The 24053-nt window shown below is 48.9% G+C and overlaps 1 protein-coding gene across 1 annotated transcript in view; it reads left to right on the forward strand.

Moving 5' to 3' along the window:
• The first annotated feature begins 1341 nt into the window (after window positions 1-1341).
• The window catches only part of SMAD9 (SMAD family member 9), a 42447-nt gene continuing 19735 nt past the window's right edge, over window positions 1342-24053 (forward strand). Inside the window, exon 1 of the mRNA XM_040426105.1 lies at window positions 1342-1459. The gene's annotated coding sequence lies outside the window, so the exon portion shown is untranslated. The remainder of the gene's footprint in view (window positions 1460-24053) is intronic.

Consider the following 24053-nt stretch of genomic DNA (forward strand, 5'->3'; position numbering starts at 1 on the left):
AAAACCTGAAATAAAAAAGAGCGGGAAAGCAAGAAAAAAAAAAAGGGGGGAGGGGATGAGAGAAAGGAGAGCAAAACCATACCAAAATACAAAAATGAATGGTGTCATTGCCCCCATGTGTCCCCCAAGCGAAACGCTCTGGGGGGCCTGAACAATCGGTTATATGGTAACCCCGTATATCTGGGAGGTTGAGACCTCCGTGTTCTTTCCGCAGTTTTCATTTCCTCAGGGAGATTCTAGGCTTCTTCCCATTCCAGATAAAGTGAATGACGCAGGAGGATAGGAATGGTCTGAGGCGGGCATAACAGTTTCGGCGCCTCCATCATCTTAACCAAGTGGCAACGTCCTACCAGCGACAAAGGCAGGTTCTGCCATCTGTCCGGGTCATTTTTTATTTTGGTCAGCAATGGTGGATAGTTCAGTGGATAAAAGTTATGTTTCCCCCCCATAGTTTTCTTTGCAGTTCTGAATGGACATGGCTCAGGACCCCTCCACAATAAAAACGCGCCCCAAAAACCGAACCGCGCAAAAAAAAAAACACCTCCCGCTGTAAAAGCTATACCTGCCCCCGATAACACGTGAATGTGACATGTGACACTTCCGGTGATGTATGTCTACGGCGTCGCCATGTGACGTAACATTTGCATAAAATCCAACACTGCTGGATTTTGTCGCAAGCGACATTCACTCCATTGACTTCAATGTCACGTGCGCCTCCCCCGAGCCGTGTCTGTCCCAGCTCTAAAACAGTCAAGTTGCACATATTTTTGCGCCACACGACGTTGCGTAGCGGTACCTTAAGGCTAGGGCTACACATCACGGCAGAAAGGGTACAACTACAGTGCGACATTTTTTGTCACGATAGTCAATGGTGTCGCACTTGGATGGACTTTTTGCGACTGTCGTGTCGCAGTACAACACCATCGACTATCATTATAAAAAAAAACATTGCAGGACTTTTCTGTGACAAGAAGACATTTCCCATGTCAATGGTGTTGCAGTGCGACGTGCTGGATTTTGTCGCAAGTTGCACGTTCACTTCAATATGTCGTGCGCTACCTGCGACAAGTCGTCGTGTGGCCATTACTATAACGCGAGCGCGCAGAAAAACATCCCCAAAGAGTAAAAAGCACTTTGGCACTGACAAGGTTAATCTTTACTTTCTGTTAGGATTAGATTATTAGGATTTTTGGGGATCATTGATCCCCCCCTCACAGGGCTGTGTTCACACACATGATGGATGTGACCTCCATCACCGGCGGCGGCACAGGAGGAGGGGGGGACGTGTCCTGGGCCGCTGCCAGCTCTGCGCAGTAACACTCCCTGACAGAGCGGCTCCAGCCTGACTGCCGCCTCGCCCTGCTCCTCCCGCTCCTCCTCCTGCCGCCGCCGCCGCTTCCTTCACTGCTTCTTCTTCACAGGAGACCGACAGGGACCGTCCGGGGCCACAGCCGCACAGGTAGGACCTATAGACCTGTGTGCACACCGTGCGTTAGCGAGGGCTCCTCGTGCCCAGGTGGTCTAGTGGAGGAGGGTTTTAGGGGATTTCTGCAAATGCTGTTCTACTACAACTCCCATCTTACGCCGCTATGAAATGCTGTGACTTATAGTCCCACAGTAATCAATTTCCGAGCGTAAATGTAAGGCGGAGGGCCGGTAATGTCAGCGCGTGATCGGCTGCCGTGTGTGTCGCATGGAATGAATGATCGTCCCCCGATTTTTCGGAAGCACGACGGCAATCTGTAAACAGGTAAAACGCGCGATTTCCCAGTGTGATCGGTCGCTTATGGTTGATGATGTGACATCGGGGTCATTGTCCTGTGCGGTGCGCCATGCTGGGACTTGTAGTTCTACACCGAGCACGAGGAGTCACCCGGGAAGTGCAGGAGGTGGGAGGGCGGGTGACAGACTGGCTGCACTGTGCGGGGAGAGGAGACAGCCTGACGCCAGCATTGTGATCAGGAGAGAGGCTGCACCACTGCTCCTCTACATAGCGGGGGAGGCTGCACCACTGCTCCTCTACATAGCGGGGGAGGCTGCACCACTGCTCCTCTACATATCAGGGGGAGGCTGCACCACTGCTCCTCTACATACCGGGGGAGGCTGCACCACTGCGCCTCTACATATCAGGGGGAGGCTGCACCACTGCTCCTCTACATAGTGGGGGAGGCTGCACCACTGCTCCTCTACATAGCGGGGGAGGCTGCACCACTGCTCCTCTACATAGCGGGGGAGGCTGCACCACTGCTCCTCTACATAGCGGGGGAGGCTGCACCACTGCTCCTCTACATACCGGGGGAGGCTGCACCACTGCTCCTCTACATATCAGGGGGAGGCTGCACCACTGCTCCTCTACATAGCGGGGGAGGCTGCACCACTGCTCCTCTACATACCGGGGGAGGCTGCACCACTGCTCCTCTACATAGCGGGGGAGGCTGCACCACTGCTCCTCTACATACCGGGGGAGGCTGCACCACTGCTCCTCTACATAGCGGGGGAGGCTGCACCACTGCTCCTCTACATACTGGGGGAGGCTGCACCACTGCTCCTCTACATAGCGGGGGAGGCTGCACCACTGCTCCTCTACATAGCGGGGGAGGCTGCACCACTGCTCCTCTACATACCGGGGGAGGCTGCACCACTGCTCCTCTACATAGCGGGGGAGGCTGCACCACTGCTCCTCTACATAGCGGGGGAGGCTGCACCACTGCTCCTCTACATACCGGGGGAGGCTGCACCACTGCTCCTCTAAATAGCGGGGGAGGCTGCACCACTGCTCCTCTACATACCGGGGGAGGCTGCACCACTGCTCCTCTACATAGCGGGGAGGCTGCACCACTGCTCCTCTACATAGCGGGGGAGGCTGCACCACTGCTCCTCTACATACCGGGGGAGGCTGCACCACTGCTCCTCTACATAGCGGGGGAGGCTGCACCACTGCTCCTCTACATAGCGGGGGAGGCTGCACCACTGCTCCTCTACATACCGGGGGAGGCTGCACCACTGCTCCTCTACATAGCGGGGGAGGCTGCACCACTGCTCCTCTACATAGCGGGGGAGGCTGCACCACTGCTCCTCTACATAGCGGGGGAGGCTGCACCACTGCTCCTCTACATATCAGGGGGAGGCTGCACCACTGCTCCTCTACATATCAGGGGGAGGCTGCACCACTGCTCCTCTACATAGCGGGGAGGCTGCACCACTGCTCCTCTACATAGCGGGGGAGGCTGCACCACTGCTCCTCTACATAGCGGGGGAGGCTGCACCACTGCTCCTCTACATAGCTGGGGAGAGAGGGGAGGCTGCACCACTGCTCCTCTACATAGCGGGGGAGGCTGCACCACTACTCCTCTACATAGCGGGGGAGGCTGCACCACTGCTCCTCTACATAGCGGGGGAGGCTGCACCACTGCTCCTCTACATAGCGGGGGAGGCTGCACCACTGCTCCTCTACATAGCGGGGGAGGCTGCACCACTGCTCCTCTACATAGCGGGGGAGGCTGCACCACTGCTCCTCTACATAGCGGGGGAGGGAGGGGAGGCTGCACCACTGCTCCTCTACATAGCGGGGGAGGCTGCTCCACTATATAGGGGGGGGGGGGGGAGAGGCTGCACCACTGCTCCACTATATAGGGGGGGGGAGAGGCTGCACCACTGCTCCACTATATTGGGGGGGGGGGAGGCTGCACCACTGCTCCACTATATAGGGGGGGAGGCTGCTCCACTATATAGGGGGGGAGGCTGCACCACTGCTCCACTATATAGGGGGGGAGGCTGCACCACTGCTCCACTATATAGGGGGGGAGGCTGCACCACTGCTCCACTATATAGGGGGGGAGGCTGCACCACTGCTCCACTATATAGGGGGGAGGCTGCACCACTGCTCCACTATATAGGGGGGGAGGCTGCACCACTGCTCCACTATATAGCGGGGGAGGCTGCACCACTGCTCCACTATATAGGGGGGGAGGCTGCACCACTGCTCCACTATATAGGGGGGGAGGCTGCACCACTGCTCCACTATATAGGGGGGGAGGCTGCACCACTCCTCCACTATATAGGGGGGGAGGCTGCACCATTGCTCCACTATATAGTGGGGAGGCTGCACCATTGCTCCACTATATAGTGGGGAGGCTGCACCACTGCTCCTCTACATACCGGGGGAGGCTGCACCACTGCTCCTCTACATACCGGGGGAGGCTGCACCACTGCTCCTCTACATATCTGGGGAGAGAGGGGAGGCTGCACCACTGCTCCTCTACATAGCGGGGGAGGCTGCACCACTGCTCCTCTACATAGCGGGGGAGGCTGCTCCACTATATAGGGGGGGTGGCTGCACCACTGCTCCACTATATAGGGGGGAGGCTGCTCCACTGCTCCACTATATAGGGGGGAGGCTGCACCACTGCTCCACTATATAGGGGGGGAGGCTGCACCACTGCTCCACTATATAGGGGGGGAGGCTGAACCACTGCTCCACTATATAGGGGGGAGGCTGCACCACTGCTCCACTATATAGGGGGGAGGCTGCACCACTGCTCCACTATATAGGGGGGGAGGCTGCACCACTGCTCCACTATATAGGGGGGGAGGCTGCACCACTGCTCCACTATATAGGGGGGGAGGCTGAACCACTGCTCCACTATATAGGGGGGGAGGCTGCACCACTGCTCCACTATATAGGGGGGAGGCTGCACCACTGCTCCACTATATAGGGGGGGAGGCTGCACCACTGCTCCACTATATAGGGGGGGAGGCTGCACCACTGCTCCACTATATAGGGGGGAGGCTGCACCACTGCTCCACTATATAGGGGGGAGGCTGCACCATTGCTCCCCTACATACTGGGGGAGGCTGCACCACTACTCCTTTACATATCAGGGGAGGCTGCACCACTGCTCCTCTACATATCAGGGGAGGCTGCACCACTGCTCCTCTACATATCAGGGGAGGCTGCACCACTGCTCCTCTACATATCAGGGGAGGCTGCACCACTGCTCCTCACACCCACTGCTGAGCTGCATCTGTCTGTCTATCATCTAATATATTATCTATCAACCTCATATCTATTATTATCTCTGACATTGATGTCATCTCTATGTATCTGTAAAGATTATCTGTAAGACCCGATATCTACTTGTTCTCCATCCCTCCAGCCTTCTACATCCGGTAGTTCTCTCTGTGTCTATTCCCCTGCGGAGATAACCCGGGGCTCTGCACAGAACCTAGACGGGGGCTTATTTATTCCACTTCAGAAAATACAATTGTTTGGATCATTATTGAGAGATGACGTCTCTCCCATCCGGGGTCCTTGAGCTGTTATCGGGGGTCCCCAGGACATAACAGCTGACATTTTTCGGTCTGATTCAGTCGGCTAGATATTTCTGTCTGTGTACTGTCTCTGTGTGCAGCGTCTGCACGTGGACCCGTGGAAGTCACAGGTAGCCCACTGGCAGAATACAGGCTGCTGTACTGTAAATATAATGTACAGTGTGATCGCCAGACAATACTCTGCGTGATCCTGTGGGGCTGGAAGCAGCTGGGAACGGGGCAGTGACGGGACTGCGGACAGTTGAGAGGTGTTTTTATTTAATGGGGTCCAGGTTAGGACCATAATAGGGTTGTCAGCTCCGAGGCTGGACAATCCCTTAAAAAAAAGTTCACAAAAATGGACAATCCCTTTAAAAAAAAGTGCAGAAAGCTGGACAATCCTTTTAAAGGGTTTTTTCTAATATCCTGTTATTGCTGACCTATCCTCAGGATAGTTCATTAATATCAGATCAGGTGAAGTGGGGACCCCCACCAATCATCTTTTTGAGAAGGCCGCTGCACTCCAGTGAGCTCTGCGGACTCCTCACCACTTACCAAGGACAGCGCCGTCCATTGTATAGTGGCTGTGCTTTGTATTGCGCTAGGCCACATGACCAATGTACAGTGATGTATCCGGCCTACGAAGAGGCCCAAGCACTCACCGGGGCACTGTGGCCTCTTCAAACAGCTGACCAGTGGATGTGCCGGGAGTTGGATCCCCACCGATCTGTTGGTGACCTATCCTGAGGATAGAATCAAATAATGTTGTAGAACAGCACTCACAGACCCTAACAACCAAAACCGGAACGCACCAGCCAGCCCAGGATCGCAGACCCCCAGCAGCCTGCAGATCAACGAACAAAAGAAGCGAGGGTTACGGCAGCATCTCCGACAATCCCTTTATTCCACACCGCAGCGAGTACATAGCAGCCGAAACGTTGCTGTGTCTTTTTTTGTACGCACTCGCTGCAGTATGGAATAAAGGAATAGTCGGAGATGCTGCCGTAACCCTCGCTTCTTTTGTTCGCTATCCTGAGGATAGGTCATTAATATCAGAATCTCGGAAAACCTCTATAAGGCACATTAACCCCTTTTTTGCAGGACAATGGGGTGGAATTATAAAAAAAAAACACAGTTCCTCCTCATTTTGTTTTTACAACGTTTCCTATGCGGTAAAACTGACCTGTCACTTTCATTCTCCGAGTCAGTACGATTACAACGATACCGCAGTACGATTACAACAGATCCGTTCTTGCAATGCATTTGTAAGACTGATCCGGATCCGTCTACAAATGCTGTCCGTTTGCATACAGATTGCCGGATCCGGCAGGCAGTTCCGTCGACGGAACTACTTGCCGGATCACTCTGCCGCAAGTGTGAAAGTAGCCTTAGGCCCCTTTCACACGAGCGAGTTTTCCGCGCGGGTGCAATGCGTTACGTGAACGCACAGCACCCGCACTGAATCCTGACCCATTCATTTCAATGGGTCTGTGTACATGAGCGTTTTTTTTCACGCATCAGTTCTATGTTGCGTGAAAATCGCAGCACGTTCTATATTCTGCGTTTTTCACGCAGCCCTGGCCCAATAGAAGTGAATGGGGCTGCGTGAAAATCGCATTGCATCCACAAGCAAGTGCGGGTGCGATGCGTTTTTCACTGATGGTTGCTAAGAGATGTTGTTTGTAAACCTTCAGTTTTTTATCACGCACGTGAAAAAACGCATCAAAACGCATTGCACCCGCGCGGAAAAAACTGAACAACTAAACGCAATCGCAGACAAAACTGACTGAACCTGCTTGCAAAATAGTACAGAAGTAGATTACACAAAAAAATGGCGTGAAGCCGCAGTAAGGCCTCTTTCACACGGGCGATGCGGAAAAATGTCCGGGTGCGTTGCGGGAACACCCGCGATTTTTCCGCGCGAGTGCAAAACATTGTAATGCGTTTTGCACTCGCGTGAGAAAAATCGCGCGTGTTTGGTACCCGAACTTCTTCACAGAAGTTCGGGCTTGGGATCGGTGTTCTGTAAATAGTATTATTTTCCCTTATAACATGGTTATAAGGGAAAATAATAGCATTCTGAATACAGAATGCTAAGTAAAACAGGGCTGGAGGGGGTTAAAAAAAATAAAAAATCATTTAACTCACCTTAATCCACTTGCTCGCGATGCCCGGCATCTCCGTCTGACTCTTTTACTGTCTAGGACCTGTGGAGAGCATTAACTATAGTTTAAGGACCTGGGATGACGTCACTCTGGTCATCACATGGTACGTCACATGATCTTTTACCATGGTGAATCACTATGGTAAAAGATCATGTAACGTACCATGTGATGACCGGAGTGACGTCATCCCAGGTCCTTAAACTATAGTTAATGCTCTCCACAGGTCCTAGACAGTAAAAGAGTCAGACGGAGATGCCGGGCATCGCGAGCAAGTGGATTAAGGTGAGTTAAATGATTTTTTATTTTTTTTTAACCCCCTCCAGCCCTGTTTTACTTAGCATTCTGTATTCAGAATGCTATTATTTTCCCTTATAACCATGTTATAAGGGAAAATAATAAGGTTCGGGTCTCCATCCCGATCGTCTCCTAGCAACCGTGCGTGAAAATCGCACCGCATCCGCACTTGCTTGCGGATGCTTGCGATTTTCACGCAACCCCATTCATTTCTATGGGGCCTGCGTTACGTGAAAAACGCACAAAGAGGAGCATGCTGCGATTTTCACGCAACGCAAAGTGATGCGTGAAAATCACCGCTCGTGTGCACAGCCCCATAGAAATGAATGGGTCGGGATTCAGTGCGGGTGCAATGCGTTCACCTCACACATCGCATCCGCGCGGAATACTCGCTCGTGTGAAAGGGGCCTAAGGGCCCCTCAAAAGAGCTTAACTCAGAAATTGATAGAAAACCTACAAAAGAACACTGAAAGCTGATAAACTATAAAAATATTGTTTTATTTGGGTACATGATTAAAAGCATACATAGAGATAACAGACAAATGCACAAAGTGCAGCACAATCCTGGGAGAGTTAGTAGAGTACAAAAAAGGTAAAAAGACAGAAGTGACCCGAGTATGGATATATCTAAATGAGGCAAAGTTACCATGTAAAATATATGTTAAAGGGGTACCCACTATTGGTAAGAGTACACATAATCTCGTCAAATATAAAGTGCAAGTGCAAGCTTATATATATAAGCAAAGGAGAGGAGAAATACCCCTTCAATGTGGGTCCCTAAATACATATATATATATACCTATTCAAGTGATCTAAGCGGGTGAATAAAGTGCATGTGCAAATCACGTAACAATTTACAAGAGAAAACACATGATGAGTGTTTGATCAAAAAAACACAAGACAACCGCAGAAGTTTAACAGGTAAGTAGATGAACAGGAATGAGGTCACATACCGTATGTAAAATGATGGTAAGTCCACAGGAAGACTGCACACCCCGACGCGCGTTTCGATTTGAAACCTTCCACTATTCGCAAAATAGTGCGAGTTTCACTGAACGCATCCAGACCTAATCCGTCACGCTCGTGTGAAAGAGGCCTTATACTAAAAAAATAACTAATTTTTTCTGTGCATGTGCATATTCTGACCCCCATAAGTTTTTATTTTTGGTGTATGAGGCTGTCCCTTTCATTGATACCACTTTGGAATGAGTATGATGACTGTTTGATCACTTTGTATTCAATTGTTTGTGGGAGTTTGCTGTATGGCATAAATAGTTTTAGATTTTAATAGTACAGGCATTTTTGCACACACCAATGTCCATGATGTGTATTTTTTAAAATTGTTACTTTAATTTTTGGTTTGATTTGAGATTTTATATATTCATAAAGTACAGACCAAAAGTTTGGACACACCTTCTCATTCAAAGAGTTTTCTTTATTTTCATGACTATGAAGGCATCAAAACTATGAATTAACACATGTGGAATTATATACATAACAAACAAGTGTGAAACAACTGAAAATATGTCATATTCTAGGTTCTTCAAAGTAGCCACCTTTTGCTTTGATTACTGCTTTGCATACTCTTGGCATTCTCTTGATGAGCTTCAAGAGGTAGTCCCCTGAAATGGTCTTCCAACAGTCTTGAAGGAGTTCCCAGAGATGCTTAGCACTTGTTGGCCCTTTTGCCTTCACTCTGCGGTCCAGCTCACCCCAAACCATCTCGATTGGGTTCAGGTCCGGTGACTGTGGAGGCCAGGTCATCTGGCGCAGCACCCCATCACTCTCCTTCATGGTCAAATAGCCCTTACTTTCAAAGTTTTCCCAATTTTCCGGCTGACTGACTGACCTTCATTTCTTAAAGTAATGATGGCCACTCGTTTTTCTTTACTTAGCTGCTTTTTTCTTGCCATAATACAAATTCTAACAGTCTATTCATAGGACTATCAGCTGTGTATCCACCTGACTTCTCCTCAACGCAACTGATGGTCCCAACCCCATTTATAAGGCAAGAAATCCCACTTTTTAAACCTGACAGGGCACACCTGTGAAGTGAAAACCATTTCAGGGGACTACCTCTTGAAGCTCATCAAGAGAATGCCAAGAGTGTGCAAAGCAGTAATCAAAGCAAAAGGTGGCTACTTTGAAGAACCTAGAATATGACATATTTTCAGTTGTTTCACACTTGTTTGTTATGTATATAATTCCACATGTGTTAATTCATAGTTTTGATGCCTTCAGTGTGAATCTACAATTTTCATAGTCATGAAAATAAAGAAAACTCTTTGAATGAGAAGGTGTGTCCAAACTTTTGGTCTGTACTGTGTATATATATATTTTTTTACACTTTTTAATAGTTCCGCTAGGGAACTTGAACAAGCTATCATGAGATTGCTTCTCTCATAGACTCCAGTGCATTAGTCTATGGGACTTTCACTGTGTTCCTATGGAGCTCTGCCACAGGAAGGGTCTCCATAGGAACTAATGTGCCGCAGCCTCGGATCTTCCAGGAGGACCGAGGCTGCTGCACACTCCATCCAGCTCCCTCAATCCCCACTAGGGGGAGCCGGTGCACATTTGACCACGGCATCTGAGGGGTTAAATGTGTATGATCGACTTTATTGTCGATCGCATACATTAGCCCCGGGTGCCTGCTGTTTTAAACAGCAGGCACCTGTCAGCAGTGGCACCCGCTGTTCTCGCAAGCGGACGCCTATGTACGTGTTATATATGCGTTAGGCACAGGCTAGGTAAGGCTGCATTCGTTTGCAGCGTCCAGTTTCCTTATGCAATGGGCGCATAGACTAAATGCCTCCATATGCCCCACATATATCTGACAAAGGCTAAAAGACTGCCTTTTTGGCCTCCATGCAGCAGAAAAAAAGGAATACCGACATATAGCAGTGTCATGGAGGCCACACGGACACTATATGGCTCTACAGTCTCATCCAAGCATCCTTTGGAGGTATACATCAGGAAATGTTCTTGATGTGTACAGCCCATGGGCCCTGCACGGGGAGCAGTGTGGACACTGAGTGACCAGATGACAGAAGCGCAGCACCATGCCATGAATGCTAACATGGCTGACAACCGACTCCTGAAGAAAAAAAAAAGAATGTCAAGACTGGCAGTGAAGGCAGAAACTGGTTCACCCAAGAGACCCTACGCCAAAACACAATATGGTGTATGCCATCCAGTGGAGTGCCAAGAACTGTACATTGGGCAAACAAAACAGCGGCCACACCGACGTATGGGCCAGCACAGAAGAGCCAACACCCAAGGTCAGGACTCAGCTGTGCTCCTGCATCTTAAGGACAAAGGACACTTGATGACAGCGAGGTTTGCATCTTAGACACAGAGGAGGACTGCTTCCAAAGAGGTGTGAAGGAAGCTATCTATGATTAGAGAATAGAGGTGGAGGAGTGCAACATCTATTGTCTGCCACTTACATTGCAGCTCTAACACCTCTCCCGAGGCAGTGGAATCACACCTAATAGAATTCGTCTTGCAAATGCAAATGCAAAAAAAAAAAAAAAAACTGAAGAAGGAGTCTCCAGTATTTAACGGCAGAGATTTCTAACCCAAGTCATTCTAAGGCCTCTTTCACACTTGCGTTGTCCGGATCCGGCGTGTACTCCATTTGCCGGAATTACACGCCGGATCCGGAAAAACGCAAGTGAACTGAAAGCATTTGAAGACGGATCCGTCTTCAAAATGCGTTCAGTGTTACTATGGCACCCAGGACGCTATTAAAGTCCTGGTTGCCATAGTAGGAGCAGGGGAGCAGTATACTTACAGTCCGTGCGGCTCCCGGGGCGCTCCAGAATGACGTCAGAGCGCCCCATGCGCATGGATGACGTGTCCATGTGATCACGTCATCCATGTGCGTGGGGCGCCCTGACGTCGCTCTGGAGCGCCCGGGGAGCCGCACGGACGGTAAGTACACTGCTCCCCCGCTCCCCACTACACTTTACCATGGCAAACAGGACTTTAGCGTCCCGGCAGCCATGGTAACCATTCAGAAAAAGCTAAACGTCGGATCCGGCAATGCGCCGAAACGACGTTTAGCTTAAGGCCGGATCCGGATTAATGCCTTTCAATGGGCATTAATTCCGGATCCCGCCTTGCGGCAAGTGTTCAGGATATTTGGCCGGAGCAAAAAGCGCAGCATGCTGCGGTATTTTCTCCGGCCAAAAAACGTTCCGGTCCGGAACTGAAGACATCCTGATGCATCCTGAACAGATTTCTCTCCATTCAGAATGCATTGGGATAATCCTGATCAGGATTCTTCCGGCATAGAGCCCCGACGACGGAACTCTATGCCGGAAGAAAAGAACGCAGGTGTGAAAGAGCCCTAATCGAGAAAGCCAGTCGGAGGACAAGCGAAAAGTCTTCGAGGAAAAAAGAAATACAAGTCCAGTTGCTCAGACTTATTACTACTGATATACGAGAACCTTCACAGACATATCGACTCCTGCCTTTCCCAGTGACTGAAGTCTGGAACATGAGCAGCTGAGCGTGCAAGTCTGCACAGGTTTTATTTAAAGGGGTAGTCCGCCTATCTGGACATTTGCGGCATAGCCACAGGATGCCTCCACCTCTGGGACGCTCTCCTGTCTCAAGAAGGGGGCCTTTCAAAAAAAATAGACAAGCACTGACAGCTGTTTTTGGAGGTCCCATAGCAGGTGGCCACACATGTGCGGTTCCCTCTCCGCTCACTGCTATGGGGCTTCCCAAAATAGCTGAGTGAGTTTGCTTGGCTATTTTCGGGAGTCCCATAGTAGTGAATGGAGAAGACAAAGTGCATGCATGACGTACATTTCATTGACTGTGGGGCCCGCACCTATTGGACATTTATGGCATATGTTAGTGATATTTCATACATTTCCAGATGAAACAACCCCCATAAGTCTGGCTCTGAGCAACCACTCTCCATAAAGGGTATTTGAGTGTCTTAGAAGGGGTCTCACGCTAGGAAACACGTCTGTGAGCCAAATCGGGGATCTACTGTAGAAAAGCAGATTGGTCTTAAGTGGACCCACCGCATCCATGTCTTATGAATGGGCACCATAATATATGAAATATTTCTTGCAGTTGGCACTACCCTCTCAGTTTGACCCAGGGCATCTATGTCTTTTGAGTGGGCACCATATTATACTACCGCAGTTGGCACTACAGGGGAATGGAGTTTTACCTAGCTGATCACAAGGTGTCCTAGAAGCGAGATCCATGGCCCCACTCCCTATAAGGCTCCTTTCACACGACCATATGTCTTTTTCAGTGTTTTGCGGACCGTTTTTCACAGATCCGTTGTTCTGTTTCTTTTCCGTTTTTTTCTGTTCCGTTTTTCCATATGGCATATACAGTAATTACATAGAAAAAATGAGGCTGGGCATAACATTTTAAATAGATCGTTCTGCAAAAACTGAACGGATATGGAAGACATACGGATGCATTTCCGTATGTGTTCCGTTTTTTTTTTTCGCGGACCCATTGACTTGAATGGAGCCACGGAACGTGATTTGCGGGCAATAATAGGACATGTTCTATCTTTAAACAGAACGGAAACGGAATGCATACGGATTACATATTTTTTTTTTTTTTTGCGGAACCATTGAAATGAATGCAAAAAAAAAAAAAAAAACGTTGTGTGAAAGAGGCCTAAAGAAGAGGTGGCCATGTTGATGAAAGCAGCAGAGAGATGAAGGCTGAACTACTGCAGTCCTGCCGGTGTGACCTCCTCTTGGCTGCTGGAGAGAGGTTACAGAGGTCAGGAGTGGCGCCAGTGTCCCCAAAACAGGTTTCATTCTGTCTAACATGCCTATTGTTCTCCAGTTAAATTATTTTGGCAGGAGAACATCTTCAAGCCTCACATATTAAACTGTGTTTGGACATCTAACACCTACTTTGGCACAAGGGTGTCTGTTTTACAAGGAAGAAGGTGAATTTGTGGGCCAAGAGGGTGACTAAATATTGTAAATATTGATGTACTAATTATGACCTTATCTGAGAGGCGCTGGGTGGGGGGTCCGCGGCTTTCTTGGTGGAGTTTGGACCCCCCACCCATTACATTGATGGTAATTTATCATGCCGTTTGTGGCAGAATTTTAGCATAACGTTTTGTGCATTCTTATCCTACCCTCGTCACTTTTGAAAATTGGGAGGGGAAGTGGGCATGGTTAGCTATGTTAGTCAGGTACATGTCCGATTTATCAACTGCATCTTTTTTAGGCTACTTTCACACTTGCGTTAGGTGCGGATCCGTCTGGTATCTGCACAGACGGATCCGCTCCTATAATGCAAACGCTTGTATCCGTTCAGAACGGATCTGTTTGCATAACCATGAACAAAAAAAACCAACTTTACATTGAAAGTCAATGGGGGACGGATCCGTTTGAAAATTGAGCCATACTGTGTCAACTTCAAACGGATCCGTCCCCATTGACTTACATTGTAAGTCTGGACGGATCCGTTTTCCTCCGCACGGCCAGGCGGACACCCGAACGCTGCAAGCTTCGTTCAGGTGTCCGCCTGCTGAGCGGAGCGGAGGCTGAACGCTGCCAGACTGATGCATTCTGAGCGGATCCGCGTCCACTGAGAATGCATTAGGGCAGTACGGATCCGTTCGGGGCCGCTTGTGAGAGCCTTCAAACGGAGCTCACAAGCGGACACCCGAACGCTAGTGTGAAAGTAGCCTAAGAAGTAAAAAAATCTTATTCCAGTAAGGGGGCAGGATGCATTGCAAAAATATTACTCCATTGATGTTTGATAAATTTGGTACAAATTTCAGCAGTGCAGATTCAGAGCACGGCGGACTTCAAAAATTGCCCTCATGATAAATTACCCCCTAATGAGATTTTCTTTTGTGCGACACCCCATTAGGAGACCGCACTAAAGGTGAATTCTGTTTTCAGCTTATTCATTATTCAGTATAATGAAAAGTTATAGAATTTTCGGTATACCTTCTTAAAATTGATAAAAGATTGATAGATATAGACAGATATGAGATAGATTAGATAGACAGGTAGGCACATAGATAGATAGATGGATGGATATTAGCTAGATTAAAGATAAATAAATAGATATTTGATACATTGAATTGGTAGATTAGATAGATATGGAATAGACGCTAGGTAATAGATTGATTTGATAGATATTCATTAGAAGGATAGATAGATATTAGACAGATAAATTCCATATATATATATATTCATACACAGATAAATTAAACATAAATAGATATTAGATAATAAATTGATAGTTTATAGATAGATATGAAATAGATGATAGATTAGATGGAGAAATAAAGACAGATATAGATTAGCTAGAGATAGATAGAGAAATAGATTAGATAGATAGAAGATAGAGATATTAGATAGATATATGGTATATCTTCCAGTATACTGTATGGAAGGTGTGGACAGGTTTGACGTCCTGGAAGGAAGCGGCCTCTGGATATAGACGCCATTACCAGAAGGCATGTAAATAACAGTCCTCGGTCACTGGAAGCTCTTTTCATCTCGGTGTGGTTAATAACGGGGCCACTTCCCGGTGACGCAGGCTGTACATGGTGATAACGGGGGGCGCTCACCTGCCCCTCACATCCTGCAGCATACCTACACCATGACGCGGTCGCCGCTCCGGCCGTCCCTGCATTTCTCTCTCTCTCTGAACTCGTCTTATGTATTTTGTCTTCCATCAGCTGCTTCCCACCCTTGTACCATAACATGACGTCCTGACACGACGTAGAGCGAAGCTTCTAAATATAAGACCGGCCACAGCAGACATTCCTTTCTGTGCACATCATTATGTACTATCCAAATAGCACTGACCGGTTCTGGCGGCATGCTGGAGGTGGAGTAGCATTTGTTGTAGCATGTTGCTTTGTATTGTTTCTCGCAGTAAGGGTGCATTCACACGACCGTGTTTTGTGGTCCGCAAAACACGGATACCAGCCGCGTGCGTTCCACATTTTGCGGACCGCACATGGCCGGCGCTATATAGAGAATGCCTATTCTTGTCCTCAACCGCGAACAAGAATAGGACATGCTTCATTTTTTTGCGGGGCCGCCGAACAACGTTGAAATGAACGGGTCCGCACCGGATGCGGATCCATTTATACAGTCGTGTGAATGCACCCTAAGGCTGCATAAGTTTTGTGTTGTGCAGCTTCAAGAAAACGCCTGACTTGCTTTGAGGTGTTTTTGCCCATATATTGTGTATAGAAAGTGTGTACCCCACCCTGTGAGGGCACTACAGGGGTGTATCGAGGGGGGCAGCTGGAGCACGTGCCCCAGGGCGGAGAGGCTGGGGGGAGGGGGGGTAGAGGTTTGCGCACCCGCCGGTTAGTTTGTTTAGTTAGTGAAGCAGGGAGCCGTCCGCTCCCTGCTTTACTGTTCCGCTGAGCTCCCCTCTCAGGCCACACATTGCGCTGCTGGCTGTATGGGAGGAGCGGTGAAAGCCCGGGAACCAGTCTCCTGCACAGCCAGCAGTGCGATGTGTGGGAGCGTGTCCTGCTGCTAGATGTGCCGATCATCAGGGCAACAGGTGAGTATTTGTGTTTTTTTTTGGCGCTGGAGAGGGCACTAGGAGCCATAGTGGGTCATAAGGAGGAGATAGCTACTGTGAGGGGGCACAAAGGTGGGCATAACTACTGTGAAGGGACCGCAAGCAAGATATAACTACTGTGAGGGGGGCAGATAGGTGGACATAACTATTGTGAGGGGGGTCAAAGATGGGCATAACTACTGTGAAGGGTCCAAAAGGAGGGAATAACTACTGTGTGGGGGCACAAAGGTGGGCATTACTACTGTGAAGGGGCCACAAAGAGGACATAACTACTGTGAATGGGGCACAGAGGTGGGCATAACTACTTTGAGGGGGCAGAAAAATGGGCATAACTACTTTGAGGGGGCAGAAAGGTGGGCATAACTACTGTGAAGGGGCCACAAGGAGGACATAATGACTGTGAGGGCCACAATGTCGGCATTTCTGCTGTAAAGAAGGCACAATGTGGGCATTAGTACTGTGTGCTAGCACTAAGGGGAAAGCAGTGCCCTAGATGACCCTGTTATATATTGGGATGGCTAGGTCTTACAGTACCAGCACAGTGCCCCCTGCTGGGGATTTCACAGGGGCATTTACCATCCCTTCCTTATGTGATTATTCCTTTAGCTCTGTCACCACAGAGACCTTGTTCTGGATCCAGCAGATATCACGCTGATGCCAGCGACACCCTGGATGAGGTAGGACCAGTTGGTTCTTTAATATATTGCAAGGTGTATTGGTACCGCCATGTACCCTATGATAGATTTTATTAGGTAAGTGGCACTGGGTGAGTGTAGTTATGCATTGGGCGGAGTTAGAGGAGTGGTTTATGTAAATCTGAGTGGCAAGTGTCGGGGGGTTGGGGGTTGGTGATGACACAATCTTGAATCCTTGCCCCGGGTGCGGGAAGCCTAGCTACACCTCTGTAGAGCAGTAGGGGGAGAATACATTGTTACAAAATATGGCATGCCAAAATGGCATTAAAAAAACACCAAAGAACATAGACTTCCATGTAACCTCTGGAGTTGAGGTGTACTGACTAAAAATGCCACCAAAACATCACCAGAAAAAAAGCACCAAAATCTACGTAACTCCTGAAAAGTGCCCAAAATACTGCAGGGGAAATTTATGATGCCCCTATTCTGTATGTTAGCATAAAAAAGTTGTAAAACTCAGTTTTACAACTTTTTAAACACCATTGCCAAGTCTGTGGCAGGTAGGAGCCTACAAGTCTGGTGCACGGACTGCCAGAGGAAGTATGTCATTTATAACAAGGTCTGTGCCTTGTCAGAAATTAAGGGCCTTTGTGTTTAATAGTAGCAGATTAGTAAGACTGTTAAAGGGGTTATTCCATGACTAATGTAAAAAAGACAATCAGACATCATATAGTACTTACTTGACAGTCTGTTTCTAACAAAGCTAGAACCAGCCATGTACCTGACATGGATCCAGAGATCTCCTCATTCATTGCGCTACTAGATTTATATCAAGCTGGCAGCTCAGGGGGCGTGTCTCAGCTCTCCCTATCACAGCTCAGGGGGCGTGTCTCAGCTCTCCCTATCACAGCTCAGGGGGCGTGTCTCAGCTCTCCCTATCACAGCTCAGGAGGCGTGTCTCAGCTCTCCCTATCACAGCTCAGGGGGAGTGTCTCAGCTCTCCCTATCACAGCTCAGGGGTCGTGTCTCAGCTCTCCCTATCACAGCTCAGGGGTCGTGTCTCAGCTCTCCCTATCACAGCTCAGGGGTCGTGTCTCAGCTCTCCCTATCACAGCTCAGGGGTCGTGTCTCAGCTCTCCCTATCACAGCTCAGGGGTCGTGTCTCAGCTCTCCCTATCACAGCTCAGGGGTCGTGTCTCAGCTCTCCCTATCACAGCTCAGGGGTCGTGTCTCAGCTCTCCCTATCACAGCTCAGGGGTCGTGTCTCAGCTCTCCCTATCACAGCTCAGGGGGAGTGTCTCAGCTCTCCCTATCACAGCTCAGGGGGAGTGTCTCAGCTCTCCCTATCACAGCTCAGGGGGCGTGTCTCAGCTCTCCCTATCACAGCTCAGGGGGCTTGTCTCAGCTCTCCCTATCACAGCTCAGGGGGCTTGTCTCAGCTCTCCCTATCACAGCTCAGGGGGCGTGTCTCAGCTCCCCCTATCACAGCTCAGGGGGCGTGTCTCAGCTCTCCCTATCACAGTTGAAGGATGAAACTGAGCATGTGCAGCCACCTCAGTGGGCTGGACAAATAAATAGGAAAAAAATCAAACAGCAGGTGGCGCTATACAGATACATTTTATTCGATAACTCAGTGGCTGTGCTAAATTTTTAATTATTTGCAATTACAAAATTATTCAGATCCAGGTTTGAAAACTGCAGAATATTTTTTTGTGGGACAACCCCTTTAACACTCCTTACCGATATGGCTGCAGTTATTCAGGGGTTTTGACCTAGCTTCCATAGACCTGTAAATGGCAAATGTGCCTTTTTTGGAGATTTTTCCACCACTCCTGAATCCTAGCCTAATGAGACAGTTTTGTCATTGCCTGACAACCCATGTGAAAGGTTAATTGAAGCCTGGATCAGTTGTCACCCAGCTTTCCCAGTTTTCAGAATTTCATTCCAGGTTGGCTCATTCTGTAGAACAATCCCTAGGGGTTCTCCAGGATTGTAATATTGACTCCCTTCCTTAGTATAGGCCATCAATATTAGATTGGTGGGGGCAGACTCCAGACACCCCCACTTATCAGCTGTTTGAAGGGGTCATGTTGCTCGACCAAGAGCCGCAGCCTCTTCATTAGCTGACACAGTTTCATACATCAGGTTTAGGCCTCTTGCACACTACCTTATGGCTTTTTCTGTATTTTGCGGTTCGTTTTTCACGGATCCGTTTTTTGTTTCAGTAGTGCTTCCGCTTCCGATCCGTTTTGCCGTTCCGTTTGGTTTACGTTTGTGATCCGTTTTTTGCGAATCGCAAACGGAAGCATACAATAATGTTTAAACTGTAAGTACATTAAAAAATTGGGCTGGGCATAAGATTTTTTAATAGATGGTTCTGCAAAAACGGAACGGATATGGAAGACATGCGGATGCATTCCGTTTTTTTTTTTTTTTTTGCGGACCCATTGACTTGAATGGAGCCATGTATCGTTATTTGCGGCCAATAATAGGACAAGTTCTATTTTTCAGCGAAACGGAAATACGGAAACGAAATGCATACGGAGTACAGTCCATTTTTTTGCGGAACCATTGAAATGAATGGTTCCGCATACGTACCGCAAACGAAATCCGCAAAAACGGAACGTAAACGAAAAAAACAAAAACGTTTGTGTGCAAGAGGCCTTATGCAAAGACTCCCAGTGTTGATCCTGAAATTGACCCTGGCATGCTGGATATCAGCTTCTGGGTCAAATCCTGACGGATGACAGCCCATTCCTGCCTAGTCCGTGCTTGGAGTTTATCAAAATTTCTGTGTTTTTGTTTGTCCACCTGCTTTCTGACCATTGACCATACGTTCTCAGCTGGAGTTTCTTGGTCATGGACCCAAACTTTTAATGTTTTGTTCACCAAGCCATGATGGACCATGTGATGAGCGCAGTGATGTCACCAAAGGTCCTTTTCCTCCCAGGTCCACAAAGAAGAAGAAAGAAGACGAGCCGGGCTGCGTGAACAAGTGGATGAGGTGAGTTTAATTATTTTTTTTTAACCCCTCCATCCCTAATTTACTTATAACCATGTTATAAGGGAAAATATTAAAGATCGGGTCCCTATCCCGATCGTCACCTAGCAACCTTGCGTGAAAATCAACCGCATCCGCACTTTCTTGCGATTTTCACGCAGCCCTATTCACTTCTATGGGGCCTGCGTTGCGTGAAAAACGCACAATATAGAGCATGCTGCGATTTTCACGCAACGCACAAGTGATGAGTGAAAATCACCGCTCATGTGCACAGCCCCATTGGAGTGAATGGGTCCGGATTCAGTGCGGGTGCAATGCGTTCACCTCAAGCATTGCACCCGCACTGAATTTTCGCCCGTGTGAAAGGGGCCAATCACTTTCTTCTGAGCTAATGAGAAGATCACTGACCTGATGTTAGCAGGTGATTCTATGGCTGGGCTGAAATGCAGTGGAATTGGAGTTTTTATGATGAAGTTAATTTTCATTCTCCTCAGCATGGATGGCTATAGGCTTGTCTTGGAGCCCATTGCTATTAAAGTTAATAGAGCTGAACTGCAATACCAAACAAATCCTATGGACAGGAGTGGCACTGTTTCTGAAAAAAAGAAGATCCTGTTTCTATTCCTGGGCAACTCCTTTTACACCCTTTGGTGGTCCAAGATGGCACCAATGTGATCTTTTCACATGAATGTATTTCCCTTGCAATGTACAAAGCTTCCACCCCCTGAGATCAGCTGTTAGGTAGGGAGTACGGTAAATTCTTCATCTGTGTAGCTGGGTGTGCGGACATCCCAGGACGCACCAACGCCCCAGCTTTATCTGTCCGCACTCTTGGCTCGGCTCCCTCTGACAAGCGTGGTGCTCTCGTTCACACTGATGTCACCGGCTAGAAATCTTATTTGAATGAAAAGGGATCAATGTTCTTCTCTAAACCCCTCCAAAGCTAAACATTTGTGTAATGTTGTCAGTGATGTCTCCTTTCATCATACTAAACAAATACAGCTTACGGAACGTCTGTAAACGCTTGTCTGGGCGCAGTGGGTGTGATGTGTGTGTGTGTGGCGCAGGCACCCGGGGGGATGTAGGAGAGGTGCAGTAATTAGCTCAGGGATGGGGAGAGGACTGTTTTAGTGGATACTTTGTCAGCCCAAAATAATTACCCATAAAGCTTTCCTTTGAGGGATATATTTCACTTCACTTGGAATAATGGTACAGTAGGGAGACCTTAAGGGGGTTATCCAGAATTTTGATATTGATGGTTTATACTGTGGATCGTGGTGAGCCAACTCCTGGCACCCTCGCCGAGCACCTGTTTGAAGACGCCTTGGCACTCTGGTGGGTGATGCCACCTCTTTCTAGGACAGTGACTTCACGTTCATCGGTCAGATGGCCTTGGTGGAGCTCAATCTCTTGGGCCTGGGTTGCAATTCCAAGCCACCATGTATGGTGCTGTGCTTGGTAACCTGTGAGGTGGCCATAGTGTTCACTGGGGCGCCGCGGCCTCTTCAGACAGATGACCATAGCTGAGGATAGGCCATCATTATTAAAATCCTGGATAATCCCTTTAAAGCAGACCATCACATCCTGACAGAACTAAGGGCTCTTTCACACTTGCGTTGTCCGGATCCGTCGTGTACTCCATTTGCCGGAATTACACGCCGGATCCGGAAAAACGCAAGTGAACTGAAAGCATTTGAAGACGGATCCGTCTTCAAAATGCGTTCAGTGTTACTATGGCAGCCAGGACGCTATTAAAGTCCTGGTTGCCATAGTAGTAGTGGGGAGCGGGGGAGCAGTATACTTACCGTCCGTGCGGCTCCCGGGGCGCTCCAGAATGACGTCAGAGCGCCCCATGTGCATGGATGACGTGATCCATGCGATCACGTCATCCATGCACGTGGGGCGCCCTGACGTCACTCTGGAGCGCCCAGGGAGCCGCACGGACGGTAAGTATACTGCTCCCCCGCTCCCCACTACACTTTACCATGGCTGCCAGGACTTTAGCATCTTGGCAGCCATGGTAACCATTCAGAAAAAGCGAAACGTCGGATCCGGCAATGCGCCGAAACGACGTTTAGCTTAAGGCCGGATCCGGATTAATGCCTTTCAATGGGCATTAATTCCGGATACGGCCTTGCGGCAAGTGTTCAGGATTTTTGGCCGGAGCAAAAAAACGCAGCATGCTGCGGTATTTTCTCCGGCCAAAAAACGTTCCGTTCCAGAACTGAAGACATCCTGATGCATCCTGAACGGATTTCACTCCATTCAGAATGCATTAGGATAATCCTGATCAGGATTCTTCCGGCATAGAGCCCCGACGACGGAACTCTATGCCGGAAGAAAAGAACAACGCAAGTGTGAAAGAGCCCTAAGACTAACTTGTTCTGACACTTTTTTAATCTTCTTGACCCCCTCATCCAACCACCGCTCGTTTATGAGGACTTAAAATCATCATTTGTTGGCGGCAGCACATTGTACTGTATGAACAGGGATGTGCTGTCCACAAACAATGAATCTGTACGTGGATTAGCGATCTTCATATTGACCATTCATCCCCATACCGAGGGGATGATTGCTCCCTGTAAATGCAGCTGGCAATGATCAGGAATGGAAGGTTAGTTCCCCAACATTGCCCTGTGCTTCATTGCAGAACGGCAACACGGATGCATACAGCACATGGATCACATCCGGGTGCTTTGTGCATTTGTTTGTGGGCCCATAGAAATGCAGAAAACTATGGTGGTGCGCATGGGGCCTTATTGACAGTCCTGATGCTGAGGATATCATCACTATATCTGTAGTAAATATTGCAAATATTTATCTTAGAAATATACCATATTTTTCGCCCCATAAGTCTTATGGGGCGAATGCTGCCATTTTTACTCTGCTAACACTGATACATCTCCGGCCGCGATGCTGCACAGCGTGGCCTGCGATGTATCAGGGGGGAGGGAGGAGGGGCTGGAGGCCGGCAACTGCTGTAGGAATCGCGGCGGGGCCCGATGCAGTCACTGTACTCTTATTACATCGGGCCCCGCTCACAGCAGTATTCATATGTAAAGTGTAGGCATGGGAGCTTTGTTAAAGTATTGCAATCCTCTGCAGCAGTATCACAATCCACTGTAGTACTCACTATGAAGCTCCCGTAGCAGGCTGGGCGGTCACTCACTTCGTCACGCGCATGCTCCTCCCACTTTATTAATGGAGCAGGTGCGTGACAAAGTGAGTGACGTTATGCTGCTGCCCAGCCTTCCTGCTACGGGAGTTTCATAGTGAGTACTACAGTGGATTGTGATACTTTAACAAAGCTCCCATGCCTACACTTTACATATGAATACTGCTGTGAGCGGGGCAGGTGTAATAGAGTACAATGACTGCATCGGGCCCGCCGCGATTTCAACACCAGTTGCCGGCCTCCACCCCCTGTATTGGGGGTCACTATTTACACAGGGACACTGTCATCCACAGATCCCCCCCCCCCCCCCCATAACAGTGTCATCCACAGATCCCCCCCCCATAACAGTGTCATCCACAGATCCCCCCCATAACAGTGTCATCCACAGATCCCCCCCCATAACAGTGTCATCCACAGATCCCCCCCCATAACAGTGTCATCCACAGATCCCCCCCATAACAGTGCCATCCACAGATCCCCCCCTACCATAACAGTGTCATTCACAGATCCCCCCATAACAGTGTCATCCACAGATTCCCCCCCCATAACAGTGTCATCCACAGATCCGCCCCCCCATAACAGTGTCATCCACAGATTCCCCCCCCCCCCATAAGTGTCATCCACAGATTCCCCCCCCCATAAGTGTCATCCACAGACCCCCCCATAAGTGTCATCCACAGACCCCCCCATACCAGTGCGTCATCCACAGACCCCCCCATACCAGTGAGTCATCCACAGACCCCCCCCATACCAGTGCGTCATCCACAGATCCCCCATATTAGTGTCATCCACAGATGCCCCATAATAGTGTCATCCACAGACCACCATTAGTTCAAAACCCACCAAAAGCACACCTTTTGGTTCAAAATATATATTTATTTTTTTTCCCTCAAAAACCTAGGTGC

The sequence above is a fragment of the Bufo bufo genome, chromosome 3 (assembly GCF_905171765.1).
Source record: "Bufo bufo chromosome 3, aBufBuf1.1, whole genome shotgun sequence".
NCBI lineage: Eukaryota > Metazoa > Chordata > Amphibia > Anura > Bufonidae > Bufo > Bufo bufo.